The sequence below is a fragment of the Pinus tabuliformis genome, chromosome 5_1, assembly GCF_031772625.1.
Source record: "Pinus tabuliformis cultivar Carrire ecotype Pingquan chromosome 5_1, CPIR1, whole genome shotgun sequence".
Classification (NCBI taxonomy): domain Eukaryota; kingdom Viridiplantae; phylum Streptophyta; class Pinopsida; order Pinales; family Pinaceae; genus Pinus; species Pinus tabuliformis.
Genome location: NC_142305.1, coordinates 32,377,793 through 32,396,561, shown reverse-complemented (window position 1 = coordinate 32,396,561; position 18,769 = coordinate 32,377,793).

Genomic DNA, 18,769 nt, shown 5'->3' with positions numbered 1-18,769 from the left:
TAGCATTGGGGTTAATGGTCGCGTGCTTCGCAGAGACTTTTGGCATCCGAGGTATAGACTCAATAGAGGGCCTTGGAGCGGCTCTGAGGCATTGGAACCAGAATTAGCCTTAGATGATTTCGATTCACCATAATCACGTGATCACATAACGACGTTGATATGTGAGCTCTTCATATAAACATTTGATGAATTGTCCCCTTCCCGGTTGCCCCCTGCGGGGGTACCAACATTATAATTTGTGCTAGCAAGTAATTGCTACCCTTGGGGAAAAGGGTTAGTGAGAATAGCCTAGGAGCTAGAAGATCCTTGTTGTGCTAATAAGCACTGAGCGTCTTGGATATTAGGGCAGAGATGAGTCAAATGATCCCCATTGCATAACTTGCATGGAAATTTTACCTTTTTCTTGCACTCTTTCTTACCCTCTCCGGCATCATTGCTAGGTTTGTTCAGATTGCCCTTCCCATCCTAGTTCTTCTTCCTGCCTTGTCCTTTATTATTTCCATCGAATTGTTGATTTCCTTTGGGGATAAAAAGTTTGCACGACATTTATAGATGTAGGTTTAGAAGGTGTAGACGTTGATGGTGATGTCTGCATAGAGGAAGCAATTTGTAAAGACAACTGTTGCATTTGATTTAGCAGGTTAACCATGTTTACATAAATTTATCTAACTAGCCCATCCGCATGGGGACTTGGCTTCAGTTTGGTTATATCCACCTTGGATCTAGGAGTGTTAGGTAGAATTTTTTGAAGAACCCTAGACTGAGAATAGATCAGTTCTAATTGTTGGGCCCTAAAAATAGCCTGTTTTTCAATGAAAACACCGAAGAGGGACACGTCCTTAGAGATATCGGGTTGTAATGATTTAAGAAACCATTCGAGAAGAAATTCTTTTGGGACATTGACTTTGATGAGCCTCTTCCCTCTCCTTCATTCCTAAATATGATCAGAAATGCGAGTCGCCTGATCTTGTTGGAAATGAGCTAGGAGTGTCGACCGGATAAATTGTTCTTGCGGACAAGCCTAATCTCCCTAGTATGTACAGATATCTAGTGACAAGCAAGATAAGCAAATTCTACCTTTCTCTGAATATTGTGATTTATAAATAAAATCCAAGAGGTGTTTTAGACCCTACCTTAAGTCCAACGCTAGTTTGTGGCAGCCACGCTTCGACTGTCCGAATGAGTTTCTTTTTAAGAACCTGTAAACACAAACAAGCACACATCAAATCACACCTGCATAGCCAATATAATAAATCATATTCATCATGATGATCAAGGAATTCATGAAATAAACCATAGAAGACAACTTATTGAGAAAAATAAACTTGATTGTATTAACTTTAAACAAAGAATAATTTTACAACCTTGGTGCCTTGATGTTATACAAGCTCCTCCCAGGGTCCAAGCAAGAATCTCCTCTACTTTGACAAGCTTCACACTCTTCCCGATGAGATCAGAAGGTATGTAATCTCTCCTCTTAAGCTCAATTAGGAAGTCTAAATTCCAACAACATTTACCCTAAAAAATATTCAGCTTTCAACCTCCTTAGTAACCAGCCCAATGCCTCATTTTATAGTGCAGATGAAGGAAGTTACCAGGTCCACCTATGAAGGGATAGAGTTCTCCTTCAAAGGGATAATCTCCTCACATCAAGGGGTTAGCTCCTTTAGTTATGGGATGCATGAACCTCAAAGGAGCGAACTAACCACCTCAAGTTTCCCTCTAGAAGCTTCCAGAAATAACCCAAAGTGAGTTTTTAAGAATGTACTTGCACCTTTTTTTACTTTTACAATGGTCTACACCCTTTACATAGAAACAGAGTGGGCAGGTCCGCAGGGGACATGACCAGGGAGTGCGGGACCACAGGTAATGTTAAGAGTGTAGGAATTTACAAGGTAAGTTCCTCAGACAGAACACCAAAGGACACCGCTCACAAATAGATCACAGATCAATACACCAGTATTTTGATGTGGTTAAAACCCTCAAAGAGGGAAACAGTCCACGGCCTGAGCCAACGCGGCCACTTCAGGCAATTTATTAATAAAAGAATGAAAATTTACATATGCTTCTCTCATAGACGGATTACCCTACAAATGACCCTCCATGCTCTTTAAATAGAGATCATGGACCAATGGGGTGTTAAGCCACGGATCAAGTGTCAGTAATACCGAGGAGAGAATGAACCGACGGATCACTACATATCGTGACCGTCGGATTGTAAGTTACAAAATGTACATAGTAAAGAAACACACTTTACCTAACTCTATACCTAACTCTATACTAGACCAAGTTGTACTTAACAATTTCCTATGTGTCGGAATATCCTAACATCCCCCCTTTAGAACAACTTGGGATAGGATTGAAGGATTTACAAATATGACACAATAGGAGAAGGAAGGAGGCACTAGATCCTATCCCCCCTTAGTGACAACTTCCTGAACTCCAACCATAAATCGAAGTTTAGTGAACTTCGCCTCTGTGAGAGCCTTTGTAAATATGTCTGCAACTTGATCATCTGTTGAACAATATTGCACTTCAAGAACATGGTCATGAATGAGCTTTCTGATGAAGTGCATGTGCAGTTCAATGTGTTTGCTACGCTGATGTTGGACTGGATCTTTTCATAGCTGAATGGCACTTTGATTATCACACCAAACTGTAGTCGGATGTTGTTGCTGAAAGCCAAACTCTGACAGGATCTGACAAAGCCACAAGGCTTCCTTACTAGCTTCTACGGCACCACGATATTCTGCTTCTGCTGAAGAAAGAGAAATGGAACCTTGTTCCTTGCAAGCCCATGTAATAGGTCCTGAACCAAGAGTGAACACATAACCTGCAGTAGACTTCCGATCATCAGGGTCACCAGCCCAATCAGAATCAGTGAAACCAACTGATAGAGGAGATGCTTCAACACTGTAATGAATCCCAAACTGAATTGTACCTTGAACATAACGAAGTATTCTTTTAGCTGCTTTCTAATGACTTTCACGTGGGTTTTGCATAAACCGAGCAACAAGGCCAACAACAAAGGAAAGTTCATGACGAGTATGGGTTAGATACAAAAGTTTTCCTACAAGTTGATGGTATAAGGTAGCATCAACTTCAGGAGAAGTACAAGTGACTGAAATTTTGACTCCAGACTGAAAGGGAGAAGGGGTTGGCTTACAGTCTTCCATGTGAAAGTGGCATAGAATATCACAGGCATACTTGGACTGACAAAGGGAAATACCTTCCTTGGATTGCAAGACTTGAAGACCGAGAAAATAATGTAAGTGTCCTAAGTTTTTCATTTCAAACTTCCTTTTAAGGCTAGACTTCACATGGTTTATAAGGTTGGGATCACTACCAGTCAGGATAAGATCATCAACTTAAAGAACAAGAATGATAAGAGACTTGCCCACTTTCTTGGTGTAGACAGTATTGTCAGAATGACACCTAGAGAAGCCAGATTCTAAAAGAAAGTTATCCATTTTGGCATACCAAGCTCGAGGAGCTTGCTTGAGACCATAAAGGGATTTCTTACACCGAAATACAAGGCTGGAGTCTGTTTGTATAAAGCCAATAGGTTGTTCCATATAGATTTCTTCATGCAAGTTCCCATGCAAGAAGGTGGATTTAACATCCATCTGATGGACTTACCATTTGAAAGCGACAGCAAGGGAAAGAACAAGGCAGATAGAGTTCATTTTGGCAATATGGGAGAAGGTTTCAATATAGTCAATGCCTTCAACTTGTGAAAAACCCTTAGCAACAAGACGAGATTTATGTTTATCAACTTTCCCATCTGGTCCATACTTGGTTCTGTAAACCCATTTGCATCTAACAAGTTTTCGTCCCTTTGGTAGAGGAACAAGATCCCATGTATCATTTGCCAATAATGAATGATATTCTTCATTCATAGCTGCTTCCCAATCTGGATGGCCTGAAGCTGCTGCAAAGGTGTCAGGATCATAATTCATTGAAGCTTGAGCCAGTAAAGAAGAGGCTCTCTTCAACTGAGAATGTGTACGCCACTGATCTGTAGGATCACCGGCAAGATCACCTGCTGCATCCCAAGTAGCACGGACCCATTTTGGAAGCTGAGGAGCTGAAGGAGGATCCTGAGAAGGTGGGGGAGGATTTTCATCCTCGCTTTCATCATATGAAGAAGAAAATATTTTCAAAAGTAGAAGAGATAGGGAGAGGTGGCACATCTGCCGAACTAGGCTCGCAGGCCGATATATTTTCATCAAACTTTACATCTCTTCTAATGATAACATTTTGGACTTAAGTGGAATAAGTCTATATCCTTTGACATCTTCAGAATATCCAACAAAAATACATTTTTCACTCTTTGGTTCTAAAGCTTTATGTTTCTTATCTGGAATATGGGCCCATGCTTCACTTCCAAAAACACGAAAGTGACTTACATCTGGTTTGTTTGAGCTCCATGCTTCTTCTGGAGTGATATTCTTTAAAACCTTAGTAGGAGTGTGATTTATTATGTCATTTGCACAGTTAATTTCCTCTGCCCAATAATTAAGACTAAGTCCTTTAGATTGAAGCATACAATTAGCCATTTCCTTTAAGGTGTGATTCTTCCTTTCAGCTACACCATTTTGTTGTGGAGTATATGGAACAGTATGTTGCATTTGAATTCCATTCTCAGTGCAAAAGTTAATGAATGTGTTTTTAACATATTCTCCGCCATTATCAGATCTTAGCTTAAGAATTTGATGTCCAAATTGTTTTTCAACAAAGGCCTTAAAGGCCAAGAACATGTTAAATACTTCACTCTTGAGTTTTAAGAAGTATACCCAAGTGCGTCTGGAGAAATCATCAATGAAAGTTAAGAAATACTTGTAGCCAGAGAATGAGGCAACTGGAAGTGGACCACATAAATCACTATGCACGAGCTGTAAAGGGGTTGAGGCGTGCCAAGAGGCACGTTTTTCAAAACTGTCCCGATGATGTTTTCCGAGTACACATCCAGAACTAACACCATCTCTGCAAGATACCATTGGAAGACCTGTCACCATATTTTCTTTGCATAGATTCTGAAGAGAGTGATAGTTTAAGTGACCAAATCGCTCATGCCAAAGTTTGCTCACTTCATCATTATGAGCAACAAATACTGAGGGAAGATTTGATGACCCAAAGTTGTGAAAGTTATACAACCTTGTAGAATCATCAGTAATGCCAGTAGCTAAAATCTGTCTAGGATCTCTTAGGTCCTTAATTACAACATCGTGCGGTGAAAATTCAACGATTTTACCTTCACCTGAATGGGTTATCTGATATACAGATAGAAGGTTGCAGGATAAGGTTGGAACACATAATACATCATTAAACTGACCATTGTCTAGATTAACAGTTCCAGTCCCTACAACACTAAGAGATCTATCATCACCAACATATATATTTTTGGTGTTACAATCATTTAAATAAGAAAACATGGCTTTCTTTTTGCCCATGTGATAAGAAGCTCCAGAATCAATGAGCCACTCATGAGAATGAGAAGGAGAAGATACATTTAGTGCATAGCCAGACCGAGATGCTTGACAACCACATGCAGAAAGTGCCATTCCTGAAGATGAAGTTGAAGTTGAAGATTGCTCCAAATGGATGTTATGCTTCTTCATTGCTGCTTCCAAGGCTTCCATCTTCTTAAAGCATTTGGATTCTAAGTGGCCACCTCGATTACAAAAGTTGCAATGTATATCAGTATTCTTTCCTTTGTTTTTATTTGTGTTATCATTTTGTTGAAATGATTTTTCATTTTGAGGCTGAAATTTCTTAGGACCCTTGTTTGGTTTAGGACCATTCTTTTTAGGATACAACTTCTTAGGATTCTTTGGATTTGGTTGCTGCTGGGCAGCTAACATTTTCTTAGAAGAGTTTCCAAGATGAAGAAGACCAAGGTGTAAGAGTTTTTCTTGTTCTCTTATTAAAGAATCACAAAAGGAATCAAAGGAAGGGGACTTGTAGGTTTGTCCTTGAGAAATGAAGGCTTCTCTAGAATGGAAGGTGGAAACAAACACAGAATAGGCTGGTCCCAACTTAGTAAGAATGGAGTAGATAAGGCTACTATCTTCTTTCTTAACCTTAACACCTTCCAAGAGAAGTCTAAGGGTCTTGAACTTGGACAAAAAATCTTCAATGCAAGAAAATTATTGGGGTGCAATGTAAGAAATTCATTTTCAAGTTGATGGGCTTTAAGTTCATTTTTAATTCCAAAGACTTTAGTAATTTGTTGCAGTGCTTCATCAGGAGTATCAAGTTCTACAATATGGAATCTAAGATCTGGAGAAATAGACATCCCTATCAACCCACGTGCTTGGTCTTGCCTATTTTCCCATTTAGCTGCCTTATCTTCATCTTTAGGTTTGGTCTCTTGGCCTGTGGCTATTCTGTAAAGACCTTTACTTCTAAGTAAATCCACAATGTAGGACCACCATTGGAAGTAGTTAGTGCTATCAAGAATGACTTGGCATGGAATTTCCATTTTTAACAGAAACTGAAGCTATAGATGCTGAAACTAAGTGTACCAATGGAAATATCTTGAAAAATTAGGCTGTTTAAAAAAAAACGGTTCTAAAAATGGCTTCCGGATGAATAAGTTATGGCTTTTTGAAAAAAACAATTGACGAAGTCGCCGACGAAGTGCAGGAATGTGCGGAAATGAAAAAATCCGCCCCCACAAAATGGAGACTTGAACCCAAGACCTCTACTCTCATAAATTAGCTTTGCACCAAGTGAGCTATACAAAAAGTTTGAGAGAGAGAGAGAGAGAGGGGGGGGCGATGCTTTGGGTTGCGTGCTTGCTTTGAGAAAGCTCTTTTTCCCTACAAAACAAAAAACACAAAACCCAACACAGACATACAAAAAAAAACGAACCTTGTGGCTTGAAGTTAGCTTTAGTCGGAAACTAAATATTTTCAAAAACAAACCTTGCGGCTCGAAGTTAGCTTTAGCTGGAAACTAACTATTTTCCTCAATGTTTCTGATTTTCCGAGATCACACGAAGGCGCTGCAAAAAAGAGAATACGCGTGAGAAAAATCCTTCCTTTCTATTTCTGATTTGCCAAGATTGCACAGAGTCGCAGAGCAAAGAGCATACGCAGAAATGAAAGGTATAGATCTAGTAATAAGAAAGGCTAAATAAATCGAAACTGAAATAAACAAAGAGAAAATAACTGTAAACTGCAAATAAACACTTTATACCTCCAGATCTTAAAAATGACGCAGCTAGGGCTACCAGAAACCTTTTCGTGTGAAACGAAAGGGGTTCCTCACTGGAACAGATGCTCCCAACACAACAGAGCAGTACTCTCAGCTCGAAAGCAGTCAGAAACAGTAGATCTAGGAAACGACAATCGGATGCAGTTCTACCGGCTTCAAATTTGGATCACCAATGGACGCGGCCCTCAAATAGCTATGATACCATGTAGGAATTTACAGGGTAAGTTCCTCATACAGAACACCAAAGGACACCGCTCACAAACAGATCACAAATCAATACACCCGTATTTTGACGTGGTTAAAACCCTCAAAGAGGGAAACAGTCCACGGCCTGAGCCAACGCGGCCACTTCAGGCAATTTATTAATAAAAGAATGAAAATTTACATATGCTTCTCTCATAGATGGATTACCCTATAAATGACCCTCCATGCTCTTTAAATAGAGATCATGGACTAATCGGGTGTTAAGCCACGGATCAAGTGTCGATAATACCGAGGAGAGAATGAACCATCAGATCACTACATATCGTGACCATCGGATTGTAAGTTACAAAATGTACATAGTAAAGAAACACACTTTACCTAACTCTATACTAGACCAAGTTGTACTTAACTATTTCCTATGTGTTGGAATATCCTAACAAAGAGAAAGTGCGAAACCAGAGTTTTAGAGATTTTTAAGGACTTTCTCTCATTTTTCAAGGCTTGACATGAAGAGCTGAGGTTTAAGACTTGCATAGGAGGAAAGTATGAGTGGTGATAGACTCACACTGATTGCAGAATGTCATGGTGACAATATTTTGTGCAACAGATTGCCCCCTAAAGTACGAAGTCTGTAATAGATAGTATTTGTAATCTAAGAAGAGTGAAGTACTTTATCATTTTGAGGATCATCCTATGGAGAGCCTGGTTGGAACCTGTAAAAACATTCAATACAAAATATATATATGAGATCATATCGTCGCCGAGGTAGGCATTCCCATACTCAGATCAAAACTGACTAGAAAACTAACTAAACTGCTCTGATATAGGAATGATCTTGTAATACATCATAAGTATAGACATATATAGATACAGTATGGGCATAGCCATCTATTTATGAATAATCCATTGTATAATGAATAACAAAATTCCTCGCAACTTGGATGGTGGAAACTAGATCTAGGGTCTTGATTTCTACTTCCCGAAATAGTACGATTCTATCCATGTGAATGAATGTGTCAAAGTCAAACATGGTAGAAACCACTTGATTACCAGTCAATGATGTAAATTGTTAACAAGTGTGAGAGAAACCACCAGTAATGTCAATGGCTCTCAAAGTACTCAGTACAATCCATGAAATGTGAATAGATGTGTTGATGTCGAACATGTCACGGAATCCTTTGATCAAAGGTCAATGATGCAACCCGTCGTCGAAGGTGAGAAACCTGCCATTGAGGCATGCAGATTCCAAGGTACTAACTATTTCTAGATCATCTTTCTAGATAATGAGCTGAAGTTGATAGAAAGAGATCCGTCGTAGGCAAGCCCACAACATGAAATCATAGATCAAGTTTGAAGAAATATGTTTGCAAGGACTGACTCAAGAATGGTCAAGATGGATGACAGATATTTTGCAGATGAATGGTTTATTTACACTAACCTCTTGAACACATAACAACATTGCAGATGGTTTGGTGACAATTGACCCAAAGCTAATACCCAGAAATTGGCTGAAGACTTTCAATATGGTTTGATTAACTGTTAGGCAAAGAATTTCCCAACCCAGGTGAACAAAAAGTGTCGTGTTCAAGAGTGGTTAAATGTTTTTCTGAGACACAAAGTATAACAAGCAGGTTCATTTTTCACTCTTTTCCCCCACCATTTCTGGCAAGTACCTCTTTATTTTTTAACAAGCTTGAGGAGGATAACATTTGCTTGATTATAAGCTCATTCTTTGGATGAGTCCAACCTAGTTTAAATTCGAACCCTAAGAAGGAGTGGTCTGTTCTTGTTTGTAATTGAATAAGTCCTTTACTGTTAAATTTTAATGAGTCCAGTATAGGAGAAACTCAGCATTTTTCAATTTTAGGGAGTGAGAAGAAAAACTTAAGAAAACTCCATGGTTGTCCTTTTTCGTAAATTTGTGTCTCCCAAGCCCGAAAAGTATAAAATAATACTTGAGAGAACCACTTGACCATTACGATCAAGGAGTTCTTTTTATAATTAGTGTCTCTGATCCAAAAAAGTAAAAAAGTGATCAACGACATGTCGTTTTATAACCAATATCGAATTTGAAACGACAAAAATCCGGCAATCTTTTCATGTTTATATGGTCAGAAAAGAGTTGTAAGTGGACCATCTTTTTAATTCCATTTTAACAGCTTAAAAAGAAAAAGTCAGCAATCTTTTCATATTTTAGGAGTCAGAAAAGAGCTTAAAGATGACTCTAATGTTTTTGTTGAAAATGATCAATTTTACTTGAAAAATCCGATATTCTGCACAAAAACTCAAACATTACTCATACCTGTTTAAAAATAAATAAAAATGCATCAAAAAGTTACCTCTTTAAAGTGAAAAATAAACAAATCAAAAATTCATTTATTCAAAAAAACTTATAAAAAGGGCTTCTGTAAATTCATTTTTACTGTTTGACTTCAGAGTGAGAAAAGAGAGCTTTTGGGTAAGAAACGTCCTGTGAAGATTGCGGAAAATCCATCCGTTGGAATCGAAAACCGTCACCTCTAGGTAATCCACATCACTTTAATCTTGCATTTCAACCGTTTGAATTTTTTTTTTTAGGTTCCTATTTTGATTTTTAGGAAAACAATTAGTTTAAGAGACCGCTCGTGGGGGTCCGCAAGGGCAGCATGCGAAACCTGCGGAGCCCGACCTTTTCCTACACAGGAAAGAGCCAGGGGCCCACACCTACTACTTGGGCAGAGTGCGGACCTACGCACTGTCCTTAACTGGGGAGTGCGGTCCCTGTGACATAGGTTTTACAATTTCAAATTCTTCAATTTCCGCCCAAAAACTTTGATTTAAAATTTTCTAATTCGCCTTTTCTTTCAATATGGATATACACCATGCTTACTTGGCAGGAACAGGAACACGAAGATGTGGACCTTGCCGCAATTAATCAGCAACCTTCAATAGATGCATTGAAGGCATGCGGGCTATTAAAATTCTAGGCCATACCTGGCATGAGGGCCCAAGTAGACTTTTTGCAGTGGCTAGTGGACAGATGGAATATACAGGATCAGTGTTTCATTATTGGTGGCCACCAGCTCGAAATGGAGCTAGAGGACATTTACTTTTTGATTGGTTTTCCTAGGAGAGGTGAATAATTGACTCTATTCGAGACTAGGCCAGGTGGCGAGTCTGTCGATAGTCTCCCGCTAGAGTTTTGTAACGACCAAACCAAGGACAAAGGGATTGATATCAAAACCATCTCCCATCCTGAACTAAAAGTGATTGAATTAATTATCACCAGACTCTGTGGAAGCGCAACACTACAAGTAGCCACAAGATCCCAAATGCGGATGGCAGTAGACTGTTATCGAGGCACCATCTTCAACTGGTACGAAGTTGTGTTAGCTAATGTAAAAGGCCAATTGACTAGAGAAAAGAACGGACAACTGAAAAACTTTGGATATGGTTTCTTAGTTGTGAGATTTGGTCTAGAGAGGGTCCCAATGTTGGTCCCACAACATCTTTCCATTGGAGATGGACTTCCTTGAGAGCCTAAACTGATGCATAGAGTTGCAGTTATCGCCTGTCATCCTGAGGAGGGTTCAGAGGTTGTTCGATTTCCTCCTGAGTATTTTCATTGGTTGGAGAACCAAGTTTTCGCGATTCAGGATTTTCCTTATGCCAGGATGGATTATCGTGGTGACCCAGGCATGGCTCTTCCACTAGGAGAGCAATGGGATGACTCGGGTAAAATCATTCTCAACATTTTCTAATTCAATATTTTTTCCTTTTTTTTTTAAATCGTCCAGAACTGATAGTAAAAAGTTTCAAATAGAGATGTGGGTCCATGGTGACCAGCCCTCCCAGCTGCAGCAGTACCAGCCCCACGGGATGAGTCTACAGAGACCCTGGCCAAATTGGAAAACCATCTAGAGTGTTTGACAGTAGATGTTCCAGAGACTAGCATAGATGACATTCCTCTTAGGTTACAATGTTATGTGATTGGGGTCCTAGGACCTTTCAGGAGGTTCCTTTGTAGGGTGGCCCGAGCAGTGGTTTCTTATCATGATCATCACCAGTGATAGGATGATCACCTTTTGTAGACTCATATGACATTTTCTCTTTTTTTACTATCATTTTTGCCAATCATAAGGTGTTTTTCAACCTATGATCGAAGACGATGTATATTTGACACACTTCTATGCTATGCTATATCACTATCACTGGCTATCTTGTACAACATGTTATGGAATGTTTTTAAATTTACTGTTTGATTATTGAAAATGTCTACTTAACATTCAAGAAGCAATTGCATCTGCTAATGTATTTAAATATCTTGAAATATGCTGATATTCAATATAATCAAATGCACGTTCCAAGAGATGAACTCTCAAAAATAATCTTAATAACACTGGATTTCTAATGGCATAAACTCTATTAAGCTGCAATACAACGAGTTCAGAATCTAACCTCACAATCAAACTCCAAATCCCAAATGAAATGGATTCATATAATAACTCAATCACTACACTATACTCAGCAATGTTGATCGTTGTTTGACCGAGGCTTACCCTATGCATAGATATCAACTCATCAGAGGGTGAATAGATAACCCAAGCTACAGAAGAAATGTTCCGTGTATTACGAAAAGAACCATCAACGAAACCAATGTATGTTTGAAGAGACATCGACATCTGCAATATCAAGAGTAAAATCAAAATAAGCAGGAATAATGACAAAAAACTCTCTAAACTAAGCACACTTTTCTAATCTAAAACACACTAGTTAGAAAGAAAACTAATCTAACTAAAATCTCCACACTCAGATTTAAGCATAATATCTCTTCAGATAAAGACCATTTCTAGGTTTACCTAAAGAGACACCATCAAAATCTACCAATTCATAGCCCCCTTTCACCAGCTTTCGCTTAACAACATAAGGACCATGCCACATAGGTACAAATTTTCCAGCCCCTAGCTTATTGTTTGCTTGATCGTATAGTAAGACTAGGTCTCCTTCTGAAAAATTACGAGGTGTAACATTTCGATCATACTGAGCTTTAATTCGTTTGGCATGAGTTTTGATTGCTAGTGCAGCATCACGTTGATTCTCATCTAGCTAAGCCAAGTACAACAAATGTTTCTCCTCTTCGGAAGTGGCTGGGAGTAACTCTATGGCTATTTGCAATGACGGGATTTTGCATTCAATGGGTAACATAGCTTCCAAGCCGTAAACCAGTTGGAAAGGAGTGAAACCAGTTGATGTTTTTACTGAGGTTCAATACGCCCAAAGCGCTGAAAATAACATGTTATGCCAATTTGACCTATGAATCCCAATGATTCATTGGATCATAATGACTAGAACTTTGTTGATGGTTTCAACCAAACCATTATCCTGTGGGTAATATGGAGTAGAACTATTGTGATGCAGACCAAGCTGATCTGTTAGTTTAGTCATCATGATGTTTCGAAAATGACGCCCATGATCAGTGATAATCGCTTGTGGAACACCGACTCTAGTAATTATATGATTGAAAATGAAAATTGCAGCAGTTTTGTCGTCTGCTAAAAATGTAGGCATCACCTCGGCCCACTTGGTAAAATAATCTACCACAAGGATGATATACGCATGCCCCTCGGCTGAGTGAGGGTTACATGTAATAATTCGATACCCCACTTTGCAAAAGGACCGACGACAATTATAGGGTGGAGAGGAGCAGGTGGAGCACACATCTTTCGATCAAAATTTTTACAATTGTGGCATTTTCGGACCGTGTCAATACAATCTTTAAACAAAGATGACCAGAAATAGCCAGCGCGCAATATCTTTTGGGCTGTGGCATACCCAGACATATGACCACCACACGCTCTAGAGTGATAGTCATTTAGAACCTTTTCAGCTTCCTCATGAGTTAAACAATATCGGAAAACAGAGTCCGCCCCACGACGATAGAGTGTATCTCTAATAATCTTGTATTGTTGGGATTGGAAACGTATTTTCCGCCACTGGGATCGTGAAATTTCAGGCCGAAAGATTGGGTTTGGAGATAAACAATGATATCTCCATACCATGGATCAAGAGTGCTAATAAGAAACAAGGATTCGTACGCAATGGACTCTTTTGCCACAGTTTCAGTATCAGCACACGGGAAGTCACACATCAACTCTGCAAAAACTAAAGATTTCTTTGGCTTAGATTTTTCAAATTCCAAGTCAAATTCCTGTAGCATAACAATCCATTTGGAATACTTGCCCCCTAGCAATTGTTTTGTCAAAATATAGATCATAGGATTACAGTTAGAAATTACGGTAGTTCTGCGTAGTAAGATGTAATGACGAAATCGTTGGACAGCTTGAACAACTGCCAAGGCCAATTTCTCCACATGTGAATATTTTAACTCAGTTGGACGCAAAGTTCGAGTAAGATAGTAAATCACATGTTCGCTACCGAATTCATCTTCCAGAACTAAGACCATTCCGATGGTGGAATGAGAGGTGGTGAGATACAAGAAGTAATCCTGGTTGTAGTTGGGAGGATGCAATAACAGTGCATGGGTCAATGCGTGTTTAAGTGCATCAAAAGATTTGTCAGCTATCTCATCCCAAAAGAATGGAGTATTCTGTTTCAACAACCTGGTAAAACCCTTCGTTATCTCGGTGTAGTTAGGAATGAACCAACGTAAAAAGTTTGCTTTCCCTTGCAAACTTTGGATTTTGCGAAGAGTCGAAGGAGGAGGCAATTTGAAAATAGCTTCAACCTTCGAGGGATCGACACGAATGCCAGCTTTCGAAACAACAAATCCCAGTAAACGACCTGTTTCTATACAGAAAACACATTTGTGTGGATTCAACCTAATTCTATAATTCCTACATCTCATAAAGATTTCTCATAAATGAATGAGATGATCGGCTCTATGTAATGAATGAGCATGTAAATCATCGAGATAAGGTTGCACAATGTGCTTGATGTCACGAAACGCGTAAGACATAGCTCTTTGAAAAGTTCCTCCGACATTTTTCAACCCAAAAGGTAATTTGCTATAAGAAAATGTCCCCCATTGACAAATAAAAGCTGTTTTTGCTTGATCAGCAGGTAGAATGTTGATTTGGTTGTAACTAGAAAAACCATCCATAAAGGAGAATATTTCACTGCCGGCACAATCATCAATGATTTGATCGATATAGGGAGTTGGGTAATTGTCTTTGGGACAAGCTTTCGCGGGTGGATTTGATGCAAACGTTGCCAGACGGGTTTAGCATCCGGGTAGTTTTGATTTCATGAACAACAATTGTTGGATAAATTCCTGGCATTTCTTCATATGACCAGACAAACACATCTCTGAATTCTTGAAATAGGGCCTTATAAGTTTGGAGTTCATTTTCTGTACAGGAGGCACCTATATGAATGTTTTCAACAATTGCAGGTTTAATTGAAATTTCAATAGGAACTGTTCGAGAAATATTTCCCAAATTTAACTCAGAATCAGGATTTTGCAATGGATCTAGTGGTTCCTTGACATAATCGGTAGTAACAATAGATGAAAAATCATTTTCAAAATGATCAATCTCAGGTAAGAATGAAGATCTATGATGGAGATCTTCCCATGGTAAACCATCAACAGACAAAATTTCATGAATCTGCTCATCAGTATGAACAATCTCGGAAAAAGTTGTTGAATCTGAGTTTGATGTTGAAAGTGATTCTCCATAGACCACATTCATTAGATCAATTTCAGTTGAAGAAGGGTCGGAAAACAACTGTACAGCCTAATACGCAATTTCATAGGCACTCAAAGGCATAGCATCACCAAATGAATCCACCTCAGATTCGGAAGGTATGATCCAAGGATCATCATAAGCAATAGTTTCTGATTAAATAATATGAATGGTTGTAGTAGAAGGCGATACATTAGGAGGAGGAAAGGAAAAAGTTCCTAGTAAACTAAAATCTTTAACTAGTCCTACTCCAACATCCTTGTAAGGGATAGTTGTTTTGTTGACATGCTGGATACTTTCAGAAGAGGCTGGGTCGGATGAAAAGTAAGTTAGCTGGTCTATAGTTACGATCTTTCCATTATGAGGAAACTTTATAAGCCGAAAGACCGATGAAACAACAACAGTCATAGTGTAAGACCAACTACGACCCAAGAGAAGGTTGTAATCTAGAGGGGCATCAACCACTTCCACATCTAGATTAACAGTTTTGCCTTCAACCCCTATAGGTAAGTCTTGTAGAATGCTAAAAGGATGGAACCCACGGCCATCAAAAGCCTTTAGAATCGTCGAGGATTGATTGAGCGTAGGAGAAACAAGCGATCTCCAAGACTGGATCGACATAATACACGTTGAAGCTCCCTCATCAATCACAATCCTAAAGCAAGGTCTGTTTTTAACTAACACTGCAATCTGGAAAGCCATTTGATGAGGTAAGCAAGGTGTACTATTTTCTAAATCGAAGATTATAAGGTTCGAGTCCTAAATATCAACAACTCCGATAGTCGACAATATCAATTTACGTTGTGCTGGACATGATTGCAGCACCTCCAAAGCCGACATCGCTGAAGGGGAAATAGCTAAATCTTCAACAATGTTATAGTTTTGAGCAGCTCTCACATGTGGATTGAAAGCTGACTTTCGAAGTATACCTTTAGCAGGTGGTTTGATTACTAAGTCTGTGTTAGGTTTCTCGATCTGAAGTGGATCATAACCAAGAGTTGAAGTTGATGGGTTTGAATTAGAAGATTCTGCTTCCTTACCACCAACAGGACTTTTACTTCCATAATCTTGCAATCGTGTTGCAATCCTAACATGGGAAATCATCATTATGGGTTCTTCTGGGGCATTTGAGGAAGAACCTATCATCTTACTATCTTGACTAGGAAAAGGATCCTTCAAGACAGCAGGCATTTGAGAACCTTTGATGATTTTTGCAACCTCAGCGCGATGAGGGTAGTCTCTTATAAAATTCTCTTCATCATAAATGAGACAAGGAGAACGAGGTTTACGTTTCTCGTCAGTAGATTCGGTTTTATCTGATTTCTCTTTCGAATTTTTCTTATTTTTCTTCTTCCCATTCTTTTTACCGCTGGATTTTAATTTGGTCCTAGATGATTCTACAACATGAATATCAGCAGGAATTTTAGTGGAAGAGTCTCCTTTCGGGGAATCTGGTAAAGTTATGATAGGAGAAGAATTCTTAGAAGATTTCTTCTTACTTTTGGTGTTAACTGAACCAATCATACCATCAGCGGCATGAGACCCTGAAGGAGCTGCAGTTATTTGATTCTGTTTTGGAAGATCAGGGATTTTATCGTGTAAAGTACCTGACTACGTATAAACGAGGTCAAGGTACTGAGCTTGAGAAATTACTTTCTCTTCAGGAACAACTCCTGCCTGAGCTACATCCTTAGTGATTTTAGGTAAGAATGATTAACAAACCATTCTACTAAGATTTGATTCGGAATAAAAACTTTCACTAAACGATGTCAACGTCTCCATTCATGAATGTGATCTGAAATATAAGTGGACGTTGATTGTTTTAATGAAGTTAATAATTCTGTGCCATTGTCGTATCTGACAGGCAACTAAAAATGAGTTAAGAATGAAGTAGCTAGCTAACTTAAGTTATAAAAAGAGGCTTGTGGTAACTCAATGTACAACTTGGCTGCAAGGCCAATCAGAGTGCATTGAAAAAGACGTAAATGAATTGAATCATCTATATTGGAGTTAGATGCACACGAGAGGTGATAAGTTATCACATGGTTTGATAGATCCTCTCCTCATTTACCTTCAAACTTTGGGATATCACTGGGCAACTTATTCGGCATTGGCGGCCAAAACATAAGATAATTAATTAGATCGTTCATAAGGCGCGACAAATTAGGCAAGTCCAAAGTTGCAATGAATGGTAATTGATGATTAGGGTCTCGAAAACCCTGGGTCATAAGACCAGCCCCAGGAGGAGGATATCTAGGATAACTTGGAATTAGAATAATATTTGGGATATTATATCCTCTCGGAAAACCAGGATTAACCAGACGATACTGGGGTTGTTGAGGTTGCTGATAATTATATCTAGGGTACGGTTGATACTGATAGACTGGGTTCTGAACAGCAGGACCGAATTGGTATTGTCCCTGGTATGGTTGATAAGTAAATTGAGGTTAACTTGTGACAACCGTGCTTGGACTAGGTAGTCCTGTAGGCATCTGAACCAAAGTCTGAATTATAGGTCCAGACTGAGGTAAAGATGCTTGAGGAGTTGATGCAAGAACAGTAGAAACCAGAGCTGCTGATACTCCAGAAGTAGGTCGGGTAGATTGAATAGATTTGCAGCAGTTGTTTGAGGCAGAGTTCGAGGCGAACTAGGCCCAAGTTGAGAAACTACACCAGGTGAAAAAGTTTGAATAGTAGGCTGGACAGGTTGCTGGGTTGAACCAGAAACTAAAGGTTGTCAAGATTGAGATGACAACTGCACATTTGGTTACAAGATCTGTTGAGATTGAGATGGATCCCACACCATGTTCATTCTAGGGTATGGACCCATAGAAGGTTGAGCATATTGAGGACCATAACCGGGTTGAGGGTAGGGTTGATAATTCAAAGGTACATTTCCAACTCCTTGGACAAATGATTGACCTGAAGGTGGTTGGAAACCTTGGGTTGGGTACTCACCTTGAAGTTGATAACCTTGAGGCACATACTGAAACTGGGGTTGACCTTGAGGTATATATTGACACTGGGGTTGACCTTGAGGTACGTACTAAGTTTGGGGTTGACCTTGAGGAATGTACTATCCCGAAGGTATGTACTGTCCTTGAGGTTGACCCCCAGGCAGTAATTGGGAACCTTGAGGTTGCCCCCCAAGTGATAATTGAGTACCTTGAGGTTGCCCCCCAAGCGGTAACTGACTACCTTGAGGTTGCGGATTTCGAATGGTACCTGACATCATAAGAATATCTTCTACACTCAACAGTTTAGTTCTGTTATTAGCATTTGATAAACCATGTTCAATGGGTTGAGGAGATGCTCCTAAAAAAGTACCAGTGAGTGACTGATACCCAGAAGGAACAGAAACACCGCCATACAAAAATGTTTCCGGTGATTGGTAAAACATGGATGATTGTCTCAACATATTCAAAGGAGGATAATAACCTCTAGGTGTTGGATGAAAAGGAACTCGAGGTGGAGAAAAACTGAGACCCAGATTTTCTAAAAAGTTGGTCAATGAAAGATACCAAGCGTCCCTCCTAGGTGGACTGTAAAAGATCGATTCACGCTCCCTAAGTTCTATAGTTGGTTGATTTTTAAGGATAGTTATTCCTTCTTCCGGAGTAACAAGTTCTTCAATAGCAACAAGTCCAGAAGGAAGATTTTGG